At 45.8% G+C, this 22222-nt stretch overlaps 1 pseudogene across 1 annotated transcript in view; it reads left to right on the top strand.

Moving 5' to 3' along the window:
* Positions 1-22222, top strand: part of LOC147103167 (UDP-glucose 4-epimerase-like) — a 30885-nt pseudogene that overhangs the window by 4438 nt on the left and 4225 nt on the right. The window contains exons 4-9 of the transcript XR_015073004.1: positions 649-825; positions 11939-12052; positions 16444-16510; positions 20719-20802; positions 21033-21140; positions 21262-21376. The product of XR_015073004.1 is annotated as a UDP-glucose 4-epimerase-like (transcript). The remainder of the gene's footprint in view (positions 1-648; positions 826-11938; positions 12053-16443; positions 16511-20718; positions 20803-21032; positions 21141-21261; positions 21377-22222) is intronic.

Raw genomic sequence — 22222 nt, 5'->3', positions numbered from 1 at the left:
TCAGCTCCGATGGACAGGTCACATCGTCCGCATGCCCGATACGAGACTCCCAAAACAAACGCTCTACTTGGAGCTCCGACACAGCAAGAGAGCCCCAGGTGGGCAGAGGAAACGCTTCAAGGACACCCTCAAAGCCTTGAAAAAGTGCAACATCCCCACTGATACCTGGGAATCCCTGGCCCAAGACCACACAAAGTGGAGGAGAAGCATCCGGGAAGGCGCCAAATATCTCGAGTCTCTTCGCTGGGAGCAAGCGGAAGCCAAACACAAACAGCGGAAGGAGCGCACGTCAACCCAAGCACCCCACCCACCCGCCCCTTCAACCACCGTCTGCCCCACCTGTGACAGAGACTGTCGGTCCCGCATTGGACTCATCAGTCACCTGAGAACTCATTTTTAATGTGGAAGCAGCAAGTCATCTTCAGTTCCGAGGGACTGCCTAAGAAGAACATACAAGCACTTTCCAATCAGTTACTGGATACTGATGAGAAGCTGACTTATTTGATTCATCTCCACCCTAGCCCAAGAGTGCTGAGAATAAGTACAACACCCCCATCAGTTCCTAGCTGCTAAGTGGCATTAGATGACCTGTTTAAGTCAACTTTTCTGAGTTTTTGAATGGTTTATGCTTTTTTTCTGCTGCTTTAGACCATGAGAGCACATGATGTCAAAGATATTGTATTCAGCAGTTCAGAACTTGTATACGGAAATCCCGTTTACCTGCCGATAGATGAGGCGCATCCTGTTGGCAGTTGCTCTAATCCCTATGGAAAAACAAAATACTTCATAGAAGAAATGATCAAGGATCTCTGCTATGCAGAAAAGGTATTTCATTCCATTCTAAGTGATTAGCAGTGGTTTTAAACTGTTAGGCTGCAAACAGGCTGTGTACCGTGTTCAATGAAATCATCTGCAATGATGTCAGAAAGTTAATGGGCCAGATATTGCTGTCAAAATAATGGTGAGGCTAATGGAGCTCGCTGTTATTTATGCGCAAATGGTACCGCAACTTCAGGCGAGGGGCAGGTGCGCGGTTAAACTTAATTCTCCAAAAGTTGCGGTCCATGTTATGCCATTAGCTTCATGACAATGGCATTTCGCTGCCTGCCTCACCATGGAAATGCATCGAATGTCGGAGTTAATTTATTTGTACGGTAGATACGAACTATGCCTACCACAGATACTTAGGGCTAGTTATTACAAGCACAATGATGTGATAACTGTTAACAGGTCCTGGCGAATGGAAAAGACACAAAGAACAGCAAAGGGTCACAAAACAGATAGAAACTTGGAAACATAGAAGATAGGAGCAGGAGTAGGCCATTCGGCCCCTCGAGCCTGCTCCGCCATTCAATGAGATCGTGGCTGATCATCCAAACTCAGTACCCTGTCCCTGCCTTCTCCCCATATCCCTTGATCCCTTTAGCCTTAAGCAATATATCCAACTCCTTCTTGAATATATTTAATGATGATAGTAAGAGCTACAAAAAGGGAGTATGAAAAGAAACTTGCGAGGGATATCAAAATCAACACATGAATTTTTACAACTATATTAGGAAGAAGAAAGTAGTCAGGAGCAATGCTGGCCCCTTAAAAACTGAAAGCGGAGATATTGTCAATGATATTAAGGAAAAGGCGGATATGTTGAATAAATACTTTGCATCAGTATTTACAGTAGAGGAAGAAATCCCAAGGAAACTAATATTGAATCAGGGTCTCAATAAAATTAACGTAAGCAAAATAACATTAATGAAGAAAATAATGGCCCGTATTTTCCGATCCCTATGGGTGTGTATGCGCTGTGTGCACACCCGTAGGGACATCGGAAATGCCGGTTTCAGGCATGCGAAGCGCATGTGCTGAAAACGGCATTTCCGATTTGTTAAGAATGCTCTTGACAGATCGGACGCTTGCCCCGGAGAAGGGCCTCTGCGGGTGGAGAGTTCCGCTTTCTGCAGAACCTCCGCCCGCTGAAAACCCTTAGAAATCTTACACCTTTTACCAGCATAAGAGTTTTAAAAAAGTGGAAAAAAATGTTTTCACTCATTTATAATTTTAAAATACTTATTAAAAAGGTTAGTTTATTTTTAGCCCCGTAAAATACTTTAATTATTTTTTTCAAAAAATTACATTTTTGTTTAAAATATTTAATTTAATGTAATTTTAACTCATTTTAAAAACATGATGGTTTTAAAAAAATGTATTTAATGTTTTGATGTGTTTTTGGGGTGATCTCCATTCATACGTTTGACAGGTCCATCTGTCAAAAGTATGAAGTGGGATTCCATTCTCCTATTGGCTCACCTGGCCCACGTGATCCCAGGGACGCTTGCGAACCGCCTGCGCCCCTGGGATACGTGGGCCCTGCGCATTTCGTCATGGAGAGGCCCAGGAGCGGGAGTGTCCGGACCTCCGGAGCCCTCAGGTAAGAGCGTAAATTTTTTTCCAATAGGCGGCATCCGCACACAGGAAGCCATCTATCAGAAATTAAGGGCCAATGGCACTAAAGAGTGACAAATCCCCAGGACCAGATGGTTTCCATCCCAGGGTTTTAAAGGAAGTAGGTGAGCACATTGCAGATGCTCTAACTCTAATCTTCCAAAGTTCTCTCGATTCAGGAAACGTTCCTTTAGATTGTAAAATTGTGCATGTCACTCCGCTATTTAAGAATGGCGAGAGAGGGAAACCAGGGAATTATAGACCAGTTAGCCAAACATCTGTTGTCGGGAAATTGCTAGAGTCTATAATTAAGGATAGTGACTGAACACCTCAAATTTTCAGTTGATCAGAGAGAGCCAGCATGGATTTGTGAAAGGTAGGTCATGCCTGACAAACCTGATTGAATTTTTTGAGGAGGTGACTAAAGTAGTGGTCAGGGAAATGTCCATGGATGTTATTTATATGGACTTCCAGAAGACATTTGATAAAGTCCCACATAAGAGACTGTTAACTAAGGTAGAAGTCCACGGAATTGAGGGCAAATTATTGACCTGGTTAGGAAATTGGCTGAGTGACAGGAGGCAGGCAGTAGAGATAATGGGTAGGTACTCAAATTGGCAGGATGTGACTTGTGGTGTCCCACAGGAATTTGTGTTGGGGCCTCAACTATTCACAGTATTTATTAATGACTTAGATGATGGCATAGAAAGTCATATATCCAAATTTGCCGATGACACAAAGATAGGCGTCATTGTGGGAAGTGTAGATGAAAGAATAAAATATCCAAGGGATATCGATAGATGAATGGGCAAAACTGTGGCAAATGGATTTCAATGTAGGCAAATGTAAGGTCATCCACTTTGGACCGAAAAAGGATAGAACAGGGTACTTTCTAAATGGTGAAAAGCTAAAAATAGTGGAGGGCCAAAGAGACTTGGGAGTCCAGGTACATAGATCATTAAAATGTCATGAACAGGTGCAGAAAATAATCAAAAAAGGCTAGTGGAATGCTGGCCTTTCTATCTAGAGGACTAGAATACAAGGGGGTAGAAGTTATGCTGCAGCTATACAAAGCCCTGGTTAGACCACACCTGGAGTACTGTGAGCAGTTCTGGGCACCACACCTTAGGAAGGATATATTGGCCTTGGAGGGAGTGCAGCGTAGGTTTACCAGAAGATACCTGGACTTCAACAGTTAAATTACGAAGAGCGATTACACAAATTAGGGTTGTATTCCTTAGGATTTAGAAGGTTAAGGTGTGATCTGATCGAAGTTTTCAAGATATTAAGGAGATCAGATAGGGTAAATAGAGAGAAACTATTTCCACCGGTTGGGGATTCTAGGACTAGGGGGCATAGCCTAAAAGTTAGAGCCAGACCTTTCAGGAGTGAAATTAAGAAACATTTCTGCACAAAAAGTGTAGTAGAAGTTTGGAACTCTCTTTCGCAAACGGCAATTGATGCTAGATCTGTTATGTATTGTGTGTTCTATTGTGTGTTCTCCTCCCACCTGTGGTGGCGCTGTCACAGGAGATAAATGGTTGGGTGTTCTCTGTTAAGTTTAGCTCTCTTTGTTCGGAACTTGCCAGAACTTCCCTTCCTTTCCTTCCAATAAAGCACTTCATGTTTGAATCTCTGAGTTCTGAGTCCTAAATTGTGTCTAGGTAGAAAGGTACCGACACAACAAGTGGCAACGAGGAGCGGATGAATCTGCGTACGTTACGGGTGCAGTGAGTAAACAGAAATTTTAATTTGAAATGTGAGATGGCTACTATATTAGGGAACATCAGTGATTTTGATGAAAATGTGGAGCAATGGAGTGCATATACGGAACGTTTTGACTATTTTGTATTGGCGAATGCGGTGGCAAATGAAAAGGTCGTGCCTACCTTTTTGAGTGTAATCGGGCCGAAGACATTTAATTTACTTCGCAGCCTCGTGCAGCCACATAAGCCAGGAACTAAAACATATAAGCAACTAGTGGAAATTCTTGGAGCACATTTTTCACCAAAACCTCTGGTTATTGCTGAGAGATTTAGATTTCACAAACGGAATCAAGAGGAGGGGGAATCAGTGACGATGTTTATTGCTGTTTTAAAAAGGTTATCAGAACACTGCGAGCTCAAGGAGGTGCTGAAGGACACCATTAGAGACAGACTCGTGTGTGGTCTGCAAAATGCAGCCACACAGAAGCGCCTTCTTACTGAGGACAAACTTACTCTTGAAAAGGCCATTGAAGTTAGTGTCTCCATGGAGATGGCAGAAAAGAAGGCTCACCAGTTGAGTTCAACAGGGAGAGTTCACAAGTTGTCGTCTGAGCCTAAAGGTGCGTGGAACGGCACATGTTACCGTTGCGGGAAAATGGGCCATCACGCTAATGACTGCTGGTGTATGGAGCTGGAATGCTGAAATTGTGGCAAAAAGGGTCACATTGAACGCGCCTGTAGAGGTAAAAAAAGAACAGACAGAGCTGGAAAGCATGGAAGCAAAATGTCTGTATTTGGATAAGAGAGGAAAAAGAGTGTTCATTCAGTGCAGTATGATGGAACAAGCAAAACAGAGGGGAGCGACACTTCTGAGGAGGAAGAGGTGCACATACTGACGGTTGCAGGTGATTCAAATGGCTACTGGGTGTCACCACTGGTGGAGGGACAATCAGTGCAGATGGAGGTGGACACAGACGTGGCTGTGTCCCTTGTTTCAGACACTGTCTACAACAAAATGCTAAAGCATCTTACCCTTCAGCCAACAAACATTGTGCTAAAGACGTATACCGGCGAACCTGTGGCCATGAGAGGCGTCATTGAGGTGACAGTTAAATTGAATGGACAGACTGCAAAACTGCCACTATATGTGGTAAAGGGAAATTACCCATCGCTACTGGGACGTGCGTGGCTAGAGAAAATGACGCTGGACTGGCCTGCAGTCCGCATGATGTCAAAAGGGGAGTCAGGTCTGACTGCAGTGTTAAACAAACATGCAGAACTCTTCAATGGGGAACTTGGGAGCATGAAAAAGATCAGCGTGAGACTGGACATTAAACCTGACAGCAAGCCGAAGTTTCACAAAGCCCGACCTGTACCCTATGCAATTAGGCCAAAAGTTGAGGCTAACTTGGAGGTCTTAGTCGAGAATGGAGTCCTGGAGCCTGTGAGCGTGAGCAAATGGGCCACACCCATTGTTCCTGTCCTGAAAAAGGATGGATCTGTTCGAATCTGCGGGGATTTTAAAGTGACTATTAACCCGGTGCTGTCTGCGGAACAGTACCCTCTTCCCCTCATTGATGATCTTTTTACGGGCCAGGCCGGAGGGCAAAAGTTCAGCAAAATAGACTTATGCCAGGCTTATCTACAAATGCATGTCGATGACAAATCAAAGGAGCTGCTGACAATTGTGACACACAAGGGGCTATACAGGTACTGCCGCCTTCCATTTGGAATTACGTCGGCCCCTGCTCTATTCCAAAGGGCAATGGATCAGATTTTGAGTGGACTGCCAGAAGTCCAGTGCTACCTGGACGACATCCTTGTCACTGGAACAAATGAGGAGGATCATCTTCTGAACTTGGATGCGACACTACAACGACTGAAAGAGTACGGACTCAGAGTTCGTAAAGACAAATATGAATTCTTTCAGTCTTCAGTTGAGTACTTGGGGCATGTGATTGACGCTACTGGCCTGCATAAGGCGCCGTCAAAGGTCAAGGCGATCGTGGAGGCCCCAGCACCCCAGAATGTGAGCCAGTTACGTTCATTTCTGGGGCTACTTAACTACTATGGGAAGTTTATTCCAGACTTAGCAACATTGCTGAAGCCGTTACTGTTGTGTATGTAACCTGTTCCACCTTAAGAGAGCTTAAGCCTGTTCCACCTTAAGAGATGTACTACTTTCTCAGGCTGCTGTAGACGTAATACCGGGGGTGAACACACCGGTATATAAGCACTGTGCAGTAATCTTGTATTCAGTGTAGTCCCTACCTCCAACCAGTAAAGACCTGTTTTATTGTTACTGATTAAGTCTGAGTATTAATTACTTGAACAACTCACAGACTTAACACTGGCGATGAGTCAGGTTCTTACCCTGCGGCAGTTATTCCACGGCGGCTTCGTCCACAGACAGGATGTTGAAGAGAGGTTTCAAATCTCACCACCCCACTGGAAGCGACAGGCATTAGGACCCTGAAGCCTCCATCAGCGACTGAAAACTGGAGGACAAAAGACATCCTGCAGCTTCTTTTTCAACCTCGGTGGTGGGTAAGCCAAGCAGCGTTGGCTGCAAAGACAGGGCTGGGGGAAGTCGGAGGTAGAAGGGTCATCGATCGCAATCCCTGATAAGGGCCGCACTCGGGCTGAAAGGCGCAGCGTCGGCAGACACTGAAGGCGCGAGAGCCGCGGTGAAAAGCGCGGGCCATCGATCGCGGCGGAGATAAGGGCCGCACTCGGGGCTGAAGGGAGACGGCGTCAGGGGACGGGTGAAGACCGCCAAGTGCGGGAAAACCGCCATTTTGTGGGCGGAGGACGACGGCAAGAGCGGGAAGCCGCCATCTTGGATAGCAGTAAAAAAAAAAAAAAAAAAATCTGAGAAATTGCAAATCTGATAAAGTACTACAATGCCTAAACACGGGAATATTAGCAACTTTGATAGTGACATCGAAGATTGGGCCATATATGTTGAACGAGTTAAAAATTATTGTAAGGCCAATAAAATTCGTGAGGCTGATAAAGCACTAACATTATTAAATTTAATGGGTGCGAAGACATACGGGCAATTGAAACACCTGTTACCACCAGATGAACCGGCGGATAAGACGTTCGATGAGATTGTTACTGTCCTGAAAGATCATCTAAACCCCACGCCGCTGATGCTAGCGGAACGATTTAAATTTTACGACAGAAGGCAGCTACAGCATGAAAGCAATGCTGAATATTTGCTGGAATTGCATAAATTAGCGAAATATTGCCAGTTTGGAACGGGACTGACAGATGCACTACGAGACAAATTTGTGTGTGGTTTATTTAAACAGGATACACAAAAGCGACTGCTCGAGGAGAATGAGCTGACGCTTGAGAAGGCGGTCACTATGGCAGCAGCACACGAAGCCGCAGCGAGAGGCACGGCAGTAATGCAGCTACGGTCACCGGAGCTCAGTGCACACAAATTGGGTGTGAGTTCTGGCAAATGTTATCGTTGTGGAAAGACAACGCATGATCAGAACCAGTGTTGGTTTAAAAACCAAGAATGTAGAACTTGTGGTAGGCTTGGACATATAGCTAGAGTATGCAGGTCAGGGAAGAAGACCAGCAACAAGAAGTCACCGCAAGGAAAATACGCAAAAGTACACAAGGTGGCCGAACAGGAGTCCGATTCAGACGCTAGCAGTAATGAACTGGCTGGCTTAAGCAGTATTGAACTGGCTAGCTTAAGGGTACTCAACGTTGGTAAGGGTGCAGACCTCCAGACAATTTGGGTTACTCTTCAGATAGAAGGAGTCCAAGTAAAAATGGAATTGGACACTGGATCGGCATTGTCGGTCATGAATAAGAAAGATTACAGAAGTACGCTGACTCACGTCAACGTAGAACAACAGACCGCTGAAACAGCTGCTCCGGTAGAGGGATTGCATAGTCCGATCAATCAATCTCCAAAGGAAGTTGAAGTATTAAAATCACAAATGAGGTCACTAGTAAACGACTTGCTGAAAGCCCAGAAAAAGCTGGATGCAGAGGTACACATGAAGAAGTCTCTTCAGGAAAGATGTCTGGATTTGGAACAAGAGCTGGCTAACGTCCAGCTGGGTATGGAGGAAATAGACGACCCTCTCGCTGACCTGTCGGACGACTCCGAATATTACTATGTCCTGTCCTGCCCAACTTGTAACTTCGACTCCCACCATACAGAAATCATGGAGGAGCACCGAAAGTCTACGGAACATCGGGAGAAGGTGGCTCTACTACGAAAAAAGGAGGAAGAGAAGGAGGAACTGCGCATGCAGCTGGCAGCTGTGGCAGCTGACAATGGAGCCCAGAGAGTCTCCAAGAAGCACAAAAGGAAAAGTAAAAACAGAAGATGACCCATCTGAACCATTATCACCTCTACCAGATCACACACGTGGTCCCTCCGAACGGAGCCAAATCAGTTCGGAAGTTCAAGCTGTTAAATCCATGAAAGGACTATTGAATGAGTAACGTGAACCGACTACACCACAGAGATTGAATCTGTGAACTGTTTTCCGCAGAGACTGAATCTGTGATATGTTACGTTAAACATGAAGTTATATATGTATATATGTTATTACGTTATGTTAAATGGGGGGGTGACTATAAAGCTAAGAAGGGAGGAGTGTTGTGTATGTAACCTGTTCCACCTTAAGAGAGCTTAAGCCTGTTCCACCTTAAGAGATGTACTACTTTCTCAGGCTGCTGTAGACGTAATACCGGGGGTGAACACACCGGTATATAAGCACTGTGCAGTAATCTTGTATTCAGTGTAGTCCCTACCTCCAACCAGTAAAGACCTGTTTTATTGTTACTGATTAAATCTGAGTATTAATTACTTGAACAACTCACAGACTTAACAGTTACATCAGTTGCTATGTCAAGGCAAAACATGGAAATGGACTGAACTGTGCAACGAAGCTTTCGCCCAAGCAAAGAAAGCATTGCTGAAATCGGAGGTCCTGACACACTTCGACCCAAAGCTACCCGTGCAGCTAGCATGTGATGCATCACCACATGGTGTGGGAGCAGTCATATCCCACATCATGCCTTCGGGTGAAGAGAAACCTATTGCCTTCGCATCACGCACCTTGAACAAGGCCGAGAGTAACTATGCGCAGATCGAGCGCGAGGCCTTGGGAATCGTTTTTGGAATTCGAAAATTTCATCAGTACCTGTTTGGGAGAAGGTTCACACTCCTGACAGACCACCGTCCATTGACTTCAATCTTCGGGCCCCACACCGGAATTCCGTCTCTCGCTGCAAGCAGGATGCAAAGGTGGGCTTTACTGTTGTCAGGACACACATACGACATCAAATATCGCAAATCAGACTTGCACGGCAACGCAGACGGTCTCTCGAGGCTACACTTGCCTGTTACTCCCCCAGAGCCTCGTCAGATAGACATCTACTTTAGACAAGTGGAGGGAGCACCTGTCACTGCAGTTCAGGTGCGAAGGTACACCCGCAACGATCCAGTCCTGTCTGAGGTAATGGACGATGTCATTCGAGGGAGAGCTATAGGAGATTCTCCTAGTTTGAAACCTTACGTTTCAAAAAGAAATGAGCTCTCCATCCAGGCAGGTTGTCTTCTTTGGGGACGCCGTGTCATCATTCCGCCACCTCTGAGGGAACCTATACTGCAACAACTTCATACAGGCCACAGTGGGATGGTTCGGATGAAGGAAATGGCAAGAAACTACTTCTGGTGGCCAGGTCTCAATGGGAATATTGAGGAGAAAGCCAAAACATGTTCCCCATGTCAAAGGGTCTGGAATGTTCCACAGCTGGCAACCCTACACCCCTGGGATTGGCCTGCAGAAGTGTGGCAACGAGTACATGTGGACTTCGCTGGTCCTTTCGAAGAGAAGATGTTTATGGTGGTTGTAGACGCTCGTAGCAAGTGGCCAGAGGTTGCTGTGATGAGGTCTACCACGGCAGAGAAAACAATTGAGAAACTTGGTGAGATGTTCAGCCGTTATGGCTCACTGGAACAACTCGTAAGTGACAACGGTCCACAATTTGTATCACAGGAGTTTGCAACCTTCCTGCATGTGAATGGTGTCCAACACATCAGGTCTGCGCCCTATCATCCCTCTACTAACAGCCAGGCAGAAAGGTTCGTGCAAACTTTGAAGCACGCCTTGAAGGCATCGCAAGGTCAGGGCTCAATCCACCAACGTCTGAACAGCTTCCTGTTGTCCTACAGGAACGAGCCGCATGCCACAACCAAAACTTCCCCCGCTTCGCTCATGATGAAGAGGCAGTTGCGGACAAGTTTTGACTTACTCAAACCTCCAAGGGCAGAGCAGGTTGTCCATCGTCAACAACAAGCTCAAGTTGAAAAGAGAGAGAAAAGAGCCAAGGAGAGACGGTTTCATCCGGGAGAGCACGTTCTAGCTCGAAACTACAACACTGGACCGAAATGGGTTCCTGCTACGGTGATCGCGCAGACGGGCCCTGTGTCTTACATGGTTGAGACTGTTGAGGACGTCGTCTGGAGAAGACACACAGATCAACTGTTGCTAGGAGCAGAGACAGCCACAGAGGCTCCAACGGCTGGTTGGCCTGAACTGTTTCCGGATGATACCGCAAACCAGCATCCTTTGCCACAGTGCTCTTCTCCAACACAGGAAGTCAAAGAGACTGTTCCACCTGTGCAAACTCCTGACTTTCGACTGACACAGGCACCTTCTCCATCCAGGCCTGTGTCAATGCCTACTGCTGTGGAAGCCAGCGATGACTGCCAGTATCCTGTCAGAGAGCAGCGGCCTCCAAGACGTTTGGATCTGTAGGCTTAGTGACTTACCCACAAGACTGGGGCAGAATAAACCCCAGGGTAAAGTCAGGGGTTGAGGCAGTCTACCTCTACCCTAGGTTCGTTGAGTGCATTGAAAGTAACTTACCTGTTGAGGAATAATGTGGACCTTCCATTTAAGAGGGGAGGAAATGTTATGTATTGTGTGTTCTATTGTGTGTTCTCCTCCCACCTGTGGTGGCGCTGTCACAGGAGATAAATGGTTGGGTGTTCTCTGTTAAGTTTAGCTCTCTTTGTTCGGCACTTGCCAGAACTTCCTTTCCTTCCAATAAAGCACTTCATGTCTGAATCTCTGAGTTCTGAGTCCTAAATTGTGTCTAGGTAGAAAGGTACCGACACAACAAGATCAATTATTAATTTTAAATCTGAGATTGATAGATTTTTGTTAACCAAAGGTTTGGATATGGGCCAAAGGCGGCTATATGGAGTTAGGTCGCAGCTTAGCCATGATCTCATTGAATGGCGGAACAGGCTCGAGGGACTCGATGACCTACTTCTGTTCCTCTGTTCCTAATGACTGCCAATCAATCTTCCACTGTTTATTTCCCAATCCTTTAATCTCCTTGGTTAAGGCCCTGTTGGTTGCCCTGTTCACTCAAGTCCCAGATGCCCGGTTTCCCTCGGCTCACACTTTCAGCAGCTTAGTGAGCAAACGTTTTATGAGCTCAAGTGTGCAGGGGTACGTCTAACTAACGGCTGATGCCATTAGATGCCCTGCTGCAGCACAATCTCACCGATCTCTATTTATCGAAAATCTTAGGAACTGTACAGAAATCTCTCCATTTTGTGATGTACTATTGCCAACTTGTTATAACCGTTTCTTTATAACTGCAGAATATGAATTCTTAGTATTATGATTTTTCAAATTAATCAACACTTTTGCAAGGTTTACAAGTACCTGGTTCTCAGATGTGCTTGAATCTGTGGTTTCTAATGGTGATTAACAAACAAACTATTGTCCATTCAGGATTGGAATGCAATGGTTCTTCGATACTTCAATCCTACAGGGGCACATGAATTGGGAAAAATAGGTGAAGCTCCCCAGGGTATTCCCAGCAATCTGATGCCATACATTGCACAGGTAGGTAATGATTTTAAAGAAAAAGTTGAACACAGGATGCAATGGGTGTAGGAGCTCTTTCCTGTGGATGACATGCTCTGTTATGTCAGGAATGCTTGAAGCTCTAATGTAAAGAGTGAAATGTTTATTAGCTTGTCTCACCTGAGTGCTGAACCAAAGAAACGTCAACTCATGAAAGCAGCCTGACAATGGTGCATTCATTTGTTCATTTTCTTTGCTTAGCCCCCGCACCTCCTCTTCTGCCGAGGGAGGGGTACTGCTTCCAGAGCTGTTCTAATAGGTGAACAATCAGTTAAAACTGACAGCTGATGACATCTACAGCTTGTTCTGTGCCTTGCGTGGAGTCAGACGTTATCAAGTCTCACTTTGTGACACTTTCGCTTGCTGCACTCCAGCACATTTGGTAACACATTTTATATTGGCCCAGATTTTGCTGAAAAAGTAACAGTTTCTGAACAACACACGCCGTTATTAGTGTGCAAATTGGCCAGCAACTTGTGGCGTGCAGAGGTACCCCATGAATTGCGAATCCTAACTCGCACCAAGTCCCATTCACCCCTGTGCTTGACCTACATTGGCTCCTAGTCCAGCAATGCCTCATTTTTAAAATTCTCATCCTTGTTTTCAAATCCTTCCATGGCCTCACCCCTCCCTCTCTGTAATCTCCTCCAACCCCACAACCCTCAGAGATATCTTCACTCCTCTAATTCTGGCCTCTTGCGCATCCCCTATTTTAATCACTCCACCATTGGCAACTATGCTTTCAGCTGACTAGGCCCTAAACTCTGGAATTCCCTCCCTAAACTTCTCCACCTCTCTCTCTGATGTGCCTCAATAATTCCGAGACTCGATGTTAGCGAAACAAAAACAAGGCTTTTATTAACTTAGAAAGTAACACGTAAGAGAGAGAGGTATATTCCTTCTGGAGACTGAGGCCAGACTGAGCTAGCTTACAAAAGGGGCCAGGTATGGGCGGAGCCCTACACACACAGCCCATTCCAATAAACAATACAATGAGGACTGGGGGAAGGGAAATGACACTGAAACCGACCACAGTCACAGGCAGTGATGAATGGAATATTTCATCACATTCACCCCTTCTATAGATTTAGTCTGTTCGGGGGTTTGATAGTCCTCTGCGACCGACGTGGCTGTTGTGGTGCCGCGGGTGTCGGCTGGGTGTCCCCGGTAGTCTCCTGGGTCTCTGCCGGGGGTGCCGCCAGGGTTGTTGAAGGGGTAGTTGGTGGGGGTGCCGTTGGTCGATGTTCTTCTGGGGGTGATGAAAGAGTAGTGGGTGGGTAAGAGTTGCTGTGATCGTTGTTGCTGCTATTGCCGTGGTTGTTGTCGATGCCGGCTGGGGCGACGTCTTTTATGGACACGGTGTCCTCCCTTCCGTCGGCGTGCCGGACATATGCGTAATGGGGGTTGGCGTGGAGTAGGTGTACTGGCTCCACGAGAGGGTCCGTCTTGTGGCCCCTCACATGCCTTCGCACGAGTACCGGACCTGGGGTGGAGAGCCATGACGGCATGGATACGCCTGAGGTGGATTTCCGGGGAAAGACAAACATTCGTTCATGAGGCGTGGCATTAGTGGCCGTACACAGTAGCGACCGTATCGAATGGAGCACATCCGAGAGGACTTCCTGCCAGCGGGAGATAGGGAGGCCCTTGGTCCTTAGAGCTAGAGTGACTGCTTTCCATACTGTCCCGTTCTCTCGCTCCACTTGGCCGTTACCCCGGGGGTTGTAGCTGGTGGTACGGCTCGTGGCGATCCCCTTGGACAGCATGTACTGGCGTAGCTCTTCACTCATGAAGGACGCCCCCCTATCCGTATGGATGTAGCTCGGCATACCGAACAGGCAGAACAGGCTGTTGAGGCATTTAATGACCGTGGCGCTGGTCATGTCTGGGCAGGGGAAGGCGAATGGGAACCGGGAGTATTCGTCCACAATGTTCAGGAAGTAAACATTGCGGTCGATGGACGGGAGGGGGCCCTTGAAATCTAAGCTGAGCCGCTCAAAGGGCCGTGTAGCTTTGATTAAGTGGGCTCTATCTGGGCGGTAGAACCGAGGCTTGCACTCAGCGCAAGTGCGGCAGTTCCTGGTCAGAGACCGAACTTCCTCAATCGAGTAGGGTAAGTTACGGGACTTTATGAAGTGGAACAGCCGCGTGACCCCTGGGTGGCAGAGGTCGTTGTGGAGGGTCTGTAGCCGATCCCCGGTGGCGCTGGCACACATCCCTCGTGAGAGGGCGTCAGGGGATTCGTTAAGGGCCCCTGGCCGGTAAATGATGTCGTACTCGAAGGTGGAGAGCTCGATCCGCCACCTAAGAATCTTATCATTTTTAACCTTCCCCCTCTGTTTATTATTGAACATAAACGCTACCGACCGCTGGTCGGTAAGTAGGGTGAAGCGTTTGCCGGCTAGGTAGTGGCGCCAGTGGCGCACTGCCTCCACGATGGCTTGGGCCTCCTTTTCCACGGAGGAGTGTCTGATCTCGGGCCCTTGGAGGGTCCTCGAGAAGAAAGCTACGGGCCGCCCCGCCTGGTTGAGGGTGGCCGCCAAGGCGAAGTCAGACGCATCACTTTCCACTTGAAATGGAGTGTTCTCGTCCACTGCCTGTAGCGTGGCCCGCTCAATATCCTGCTTAATGCTTTTGAAGGCAGCGTGGGCCTCAGCAGAGAGCGGAAAAGAGGATGCTTTCAAGAGGGGGCGGGCTTTGTCGGAGTAGTTGGGGACCCATTGGGAATAATAAGAAAATAACCCCAGGCACCTTTTCAGGGCTTTGGGTGTGTTGGGCAGGGGCAGCTCCCGTAGGGGGCGCAATCGGTCGGGGTCTGGTCCGATTTCCCCATTCTCCACCACGCTGCCTAGTATGCAGAGGCGCGTGGTGTTGTAAACGCACTTGTCCTCGTTGTAGGTGAGGTTGAGTTTTTGTGCGGTTTCCAGGAACCTCTCGAGGTTCGAGTCGTGATCCTGCTGATTGTGGCCGCAGATGGTGACGTTGTCGAGGTAGGGGAAGGTTGCCTGCAAGTGGTGGTCATCGACCATGCGGTCCATCTCCCTCTGAAAAACAGAGACCCCATTCGTCACCCCAAAGGGGACTCTGAGGAATTGGTAGAGGCATCCGTTCGCCTCGAAGGCGGTGTACGGGTGGTCCTCTGGTCTGATAGGGAGCTGGTGGTACGCTGACTTGTGGTCGATGGTGGAGAACACCCGGTATTGGGCGATTTGGTTCACCATTTCTGATATGCGGGGTAGCGGGTAGGCGTCTAGTTGGGTGTACCTGTTGATCGTTTGACTATAGACTATAGGAACTCCTCCACCGATTTCCCAGGTCGCTGTGCGCGAGTAGCGAGCAGATGCCTAGCATACACCTCATTCGTAGGCTGCTGGTAATGCGCCTTTAAGATGTCGCAGGCGGCCAGGTACGTATCGGCGTCTTGGATGAGGGGGTAAACCCGGTGGCTTACCCAATTCCGCAGAATTCCGAGTCTCATCCTCGCAGCGTCCGTAGCGTCTTTGATGGCTGCGGAATTGTCCAGGAAGAATTCCATACACTCAAACCAGTGTCCGAAGCGTGCTGATGCGTCCGGAGCATGTTGATCCAAATCCAAACGTTCGGGTTTCAGGAGTTGATCCATAGTGTTGAAAAATAAGTTAATAAAATTGATGTGCCTCAATAATTCCGAGACTCGATGTTAGCGAAACAAAAACAAGGCTTTTATTAACTTAGAAAGTAACACGTAAGAGAGAGAGGTATATTCCTTCTGGAGACTGAGGCCAGACTGAGCTAGCTTACAAAAGGGGCCAGGTATGGGCGGAGCCCTACACACACAGCACATTCCAATAAACAATACAATGAGGACTGGGGGAAGGGAAATGACACTGAAACCGACCACAGTCACAGGCAGTGATGAATGGAATATTTCATCACACTCTCCTCCTTTAATTCGCTCCTTAAAACCTAACTCTTTGACCAAGCTTTTCGTCATCTGCCCTAATACCTCCTTATGTGGCTCGGTGTCAAATTTTGTTTTGATAATGCTCCTGTGGGGTGCCTTGGGATGTTTTACTATGTTAAAGGTGCTATATAAATTCAAGCTGCTGTTGTTGAATCGCCACAAGTTGCTGGCCGATTTGCCCTGTTGCCTTTGCCGTGCCATTATCAGCTCGCACTTACAGCAACTTTGTGGGCAAAAATGTTTAAAACCTAAACGTGCACGAACAAGTCTAACAGGGTACACGCTGAGATGCCCTGTTCCGACATAATCTGGGCCAATGTGTTTGTACACTAATAGTTTAGCTGTAATCTGCCTGAGCAGGAAAAGCTTTAATCTTTCAGTAACAGCTGCATCAGGGATGTTGTTAAATGCTTGACTTCCTTCTCAGGTTGCTATTGGATGTCAGCAGCGCCTGAGTGTTTATGGAAATGACTACGAGACGTGTGATGGCACAGGTAAGATCACTCTACCTTGTGTCCTTCATTCATTGTACACCGATCAGCACGGTGTCACAAGCCACTGATGCTCCAATAGACCATGGTGTAAGACATTGGGTTCATATGGTCAGCAAGGAGGTGACTTCACCTGTCTCCTGTGACATCAATCAGGGGCTGTAGACCTAAACACATTGTACATAACATGAAGTATTAAAGACAGTGCTGAGTTGCACATAATTAGCTTTTTTGGGATTTGAATTCCCATACACTTCAGCCCTGGTTAATTTCAATTCTATCTTTCCTAGTTATAATTGGGCTTGGTTTGTCTTTGTGCAAATTTGCTCTAAAGCAGAAAGCGAATACAGGTTTGTGCCCTTCCCATGCATTCAGTTGAAATAACCAGTTGGAATGACCTTCCCAATGGGCATACTCCTGTTCTGTATAATAATGGAGAGGAAGAGGAGCAGCAGAGGCAAGAGATCGGCCTGATAGTGAAGCGCCATGGCAGAAGATAGTAGCCCACCTGCTATTACCATCTATGGGTGGTGCTGAATTTGTACTTGTTTTACAGCAGTTTTTATGTTCCAATGTAGGCATAGCAGCTCCACAGGAAATTTAAATGTAGTCCAATCCAGGCACAGATTGCGCTCAAAGTTGCACTGTTTTCTGAATCGAATGTCCTTGCCAGGGGTGGGGGGTTTGCTAGTGTTGTTGAGGGTTTAAACTAAGTTGGCAGGGGGATGGGCACCAGGATGTAGCATTAGAAAGGAGAAACAAAGTGCACAAAGGATGGGGAGAGACAGATAGCACTAGAGTAAGAAATAATAAGGTATTAGGTGGGGTCAGACTAAGAGAATACAAGGAGGTCTAAGGTAGGCTTACCGTGCATGTGTGTAAACGCACAAAGCGTGGTACATAAGGGTGGTGAGTTGCAGGTGCAAATAGCCACATGGGAATATGATGTTATGGCAATAACGGAGACCTGGCTCAAAAAAGGGAAGGATTGGATTTTAAATATTCCTGGATATAAGGGGGGAAAAATCCAGTTGGTTTGTGCCTCCCATTAGCGCCAAGCAACTAGCGCCCAGGCGCGGTGATGTTTGCGCCGCTCGCGAAATTAACTAGACATTTTGTGGCGGCGCTAAACACTACCGCCACGATCGCCTGCGCCGGCAGATCGTGATGTCAGTCGAGTGCGCAACGCCCCGGACTGGATATTGAGTGGCGCCCCCTGTCTTACTGCCTGCCGCTAGCAACGATAGGTTGAGGGGAGCATTTTGCAGTCAGAAAGGGACTGGGGGAGCGCTAATTAAGGGCGACCACTTCCTGCCTTTTTTTGTTGGTGACATTTTTGCACCACGCATTCTGAGAAAGAGAGACACTTCTGGAGAGAGTCAACACTGTGTGAAGGAGTTTTGGGTCCTGAGCAGCACTTTGCAGTAATCATAGTATCATAAGGTTTAGATTAGCTATGGGAAAGGACAGTGAGCAATCTGGAGTAAAAATACTTAATTGGAGGAAGGCTAATTTCATTGGTTTGAGAACGGATCTGGTCGAGGTAAATTGGAATCAAAGATTGGCAGGCAAAACTGTAATCGAACAATGGGCTGCCTTTAAAGAGAGATGGTTCAGGTACATTCCCACGAGGGGGAAAGATAGGACAACTAAATCCAGAGCTCCCTGGATGATGAAAGAGATAGAAAGTAAGATGAAGCAGAAAAAAAAAGCACACATGGCAGATGTCAGGTTGAGTATACAAGTGAGAATCAGGCTGAATGTAGAAAGTTCAGAGCGGAAGTGAAAAAGAAAAGGGGCAAAGAGAGAGTATGAGAATAGATTGGCAGCTAACATAAAAGGGAATTCAAAAGTCTTCTATAGGCATATAAATAATAAACGGGTAGTAAGAGGAGGGTTGGGGTTGATTAAGGACCAAAAAGACCTACACAGGGAGGCAGAGGGCACGGTTGAGGTACTAAATGAGTACTTTGCATCGCCAAGGAAGATGCTGCCAAAGTCATAGTGAAAGAGGAGGTAGTGGAGATACTGGATGAGATAAAAATTGATAGAGGAGGTACTAACAAGGCTGTCTGTACTTAAAAGTTGGTAAGTCACCAGGATCGGATGGGATGCATCCTAGGGTGCTGAGGGAAGTTAAGGAGGAAATCGCAGAGGTAATGGCCATAATCTTCCAATCCTCCTTAAATACTGGTGTGGTGCCAGAGAACTGGAGAATTGCAAATGTTACACCCTTGTTCAAAAAAGGGTGCAAGGATAAACCCAGCAACTACAGGCCAGTCGGTTTAACCTCGGTAGTGGGGAAGTTTTTAGAAACAATACTCAGGGACAAAATTAACAGTTACTTGGACAAGTGTGGATTAATTAAGGATAGCCAGCACGTATTTATTAAAGGCAAATTGTGTTTAACTAACGATCGAGTTTTTTGATGAGGTAACAGAGAGGGTTGATGTGGTGTATGTGGACTTCCAAAGGCGTTTGATAAACTGCCACAGAATAGGCTTGCCAGCAAAGTGGAAGCCCATGAAATATAATGGACAGTGGCAGCAGGGATACAAAATTGGCTCAAGTGACAGGAAACAGAGTAGTGGTGAACAAGAGGAAGTTATATAGTGGTGTTCCCCAGGGGTTGGTACTAGGACCACTGCTTTTCTTGTTATATATATTAATGATGACTTGGACTTGGGTGTACAGGGCACAATTTCAAAATTTGCAGATGACACAAAACTTGGAAGTATAGTGAACAGTGAGGAGGATAGTGATAGACTTCAAGAGACAGGCTGGTGGAATGGGCGGACACGAGGCAGATGAAATTTAATGCAGAAAAGTGCGAAGTGATACATTTTGGTAGGAAGAACGAGGAGAGGCAATATAAACTAAAGGGTACACTCCTAAAGGGGATGCATGAACAGAGAGACCTGGGGGTTTATGTGCACAAATCGTTGAAGGTGGCAGGGCAGGTTGAGAAAGCAGTTAAAAAAGCATACGGGATCTTGGGCTTTATAAATAGAGGCATAGAGTACAAAAGCAAGGAAGTTATGAACCACCTTTATAAAACACGGATTTGGCCTCAACTGGAGTATTGTGTCCTATTCTGGACACTGCACTTTCGGAAGGATGTGAAGGCCTTAAAGAGGGTGCAGAAAAGATTTGACAATAATTCCAGGGATGAGGGACTTCAGTTATTTGGATAGACTAGAGAAGCTGGGGTTGTTCTCCTTAAAGCAGAGAAGGTTGAGAGGAGATTTGATAGAGGTGTTCAAAATCATGAGGGGTCTAGACAAAGTAGAGAGAGAGAAAAACTATTCCCATTGGCAGAAGGGTTGAGAAGCAGAGGACACAGATTTAAAGTGATTCGTCCCAAAGGCGACATGAGGAAAAACTTTTTTACGCAGTGACTGGTTAGGATCTGGAATGCACTGCCTGAAAGGGTGGTGGAGGCAGACTCAATCGTGGCTTTCAAAAGGGAATTGGATAAGTACCTGAAGGAAAAAAATTGCAGGGCTATGGGGAAAGGACAGGGGAGTGGGACTAGCTAAATAGCTCTTGCAGAGAGCCAGCACAGGCTCGACATGCCGAATGGCCTCCTTCTGTGCTGTAACTATTCTATCATTCTATTCTGCTCACTCATTTGCATATTGCTGAATGTAAAATTTTCCATGTACCAACACAATCGGGCAGCGTTTTACAATGTAATTTTTTTTTCTTGCATTCAAAAATATTTGTTTAAGAGTGGTAACCTGGTGCAATTTTATTAATACAGCTGAAAATGGGTTTATCACAAAAAAAAGCATTTTTAATCAGTGTGAGGAACCTGATTTTAAATCACTGAAAATGACAAACTACAGAACCATTTACTGGTACAGTAGTCAGTTTTAGTAAATTAAATATTTAAGCTTTTAAAAAATTACCAATTAGCATGCTTGAACAGCTTAATTTTGATTAATCCTCAAAGGCCCGCAAATGGGCACAATTAGCAGAAAGTCGTAATGGTGACTGTCAATCTGGGGGCATGGCTAGTTTTATGGGTGGGGCTGGCTTCCAGCATGATGTTGAAACCAGTGCAATTTTGGGAGAATTGCCCTGCCTAGTGGAAACTCTACCTCACCGTCTTTGGGTAATTTTGCGTATTAGAGCAGGAAAACAGGAGTTGTTTTTGGATCTGAATGTACATGATTGCAGACAAATACGAGCTTTGTCTTGCTGTTTAGGTGTCAGGGATTACACTCGTTGTGGATCTTGCAAAGGGACACATTGCTGCACTGAAGAAGCTTAAAGAGAAGTGCAGCTGCAAGGTTTGTTAATGAAAGCTGCACCCTGGACAGCTTTAACACTGTGTACTCTTAGTCTGTGAGACTATTCCTTCTGCTGCCTTTTACACACAAGTTCCCTGCTTCAGTTCTATGGCATTTTTTCAATCCTTCTCCTCTTCTCTCCAAGACTTCTCCCCTTTTTCAGCATTACATAACTTACACTAAGACTATCTGTCCTCACAATAACCAGTTATATGGCTCTCTCTGTTCAGGTGTACAACCTCGGCACTGGGACAGGTTACTCTGTTCTACAGATGGAGAAAGCTTCCGGGAAAGAGGCAAGTGTCACCATCATTTCAGAAATAGTTAAGAGCTATTCAGTAAAGCTTCTGTGGCGCCACCTTTTGGCTTGGCTGAGAGTTAATTAAACCAAATCAATTGATCACGTATGAATCACAGATTAACACAAACATCTGGTTTTCTCCTCCCTATCTTTTGCAGATTAAATATCAGATTGTTCCGCGGAGAGAAGGCGATATTGCTTCCTGTTATGCCAATCCAGCTCTGGCAGAGAAGGAGCTTGGATGGAAGGCAGAGTTTGGGATCGATAAGATGTGTAAGCACTCAATGTAATAAAATGTTGGGGTTTTAATGTAATTTTGATTTTTTACATTAAAGCAACATTTTAATTTAAATGTGTTGGGTAGCCGAAATGTGTATTACTCACTTTTTCCAGTCTCAATTTTAGTTTGAAATCTAATACTGCAAGTTTTATTGCAGTTAGAAGTTAAAATATTGCAAATTTACAAGCAGAATATAGCGTTTGAATCAGTACTATACTGTAACTAAATGCTGGAATGTACACCAAGTTTTAAAAACAATGTTCTTTGTATTTTAGGTCAAGATTTGTGGTATTGGCAATCCCAGCATCCTTATGACCTCAGTAAGAATGAAACACCTAAGAATTTAAATCACTTGTAAAAACAAACTTCAGGAGTAGCCCAGTGTGTAGCTCACCAGTAATAATACAGGTTCAAAGCTGCAATATTCCGGTCTAACTTTCTAAACTTTGCGTAAGGTGAAATTACAAAATAGTTGCCTAGATTGCTTGGTAATGAGTAATCTGGTGGAGGATGATGTGAAGGAAAACTACACCAGAGCACGTTCAATACAGCAAAACTATATGTAGATGTCTCAAAACACAACAGCTCTATAATCTGAATGTCTGGATTGATTTGGGAATATTGATAATGTACTGGCAAATTTGGTTATGATTTACTGTAATACCTCAAATTTTACTTACCAGAATTGATACTGTGCCAGGCAGTTTGAAGTTTAATGAAATTAGTTACGTGACTGATTTGTCTATATAATTCAATGTGATTTAAAAGTATACACACTGGGTACAGCTACTGTTGCAGCTGAAACTTTTACACTTATAGAACAATGCCACAGAAACAAT

This window comes from Somniosus microcephalus, chromosome 20, assembly GCF_052327205.1.
Source record: "Somniosus microcephalus isolate GS21.2 chromosome 20, FLI_Smic_1.0, whole genome shotgun sequence".
Classification (NCBI taxonomy): domain Eukaryota; kingdom Metazoa; phylum Chordata; class Chondrichthyes; order Squaliformes; family Somniosidae; genus Somniosus; species Somniosus microcephalus.
Note: the sequence above shows the minus strand (reverse complement) of the source record. Positions and strands in the feature narration are given on the sequence as shown.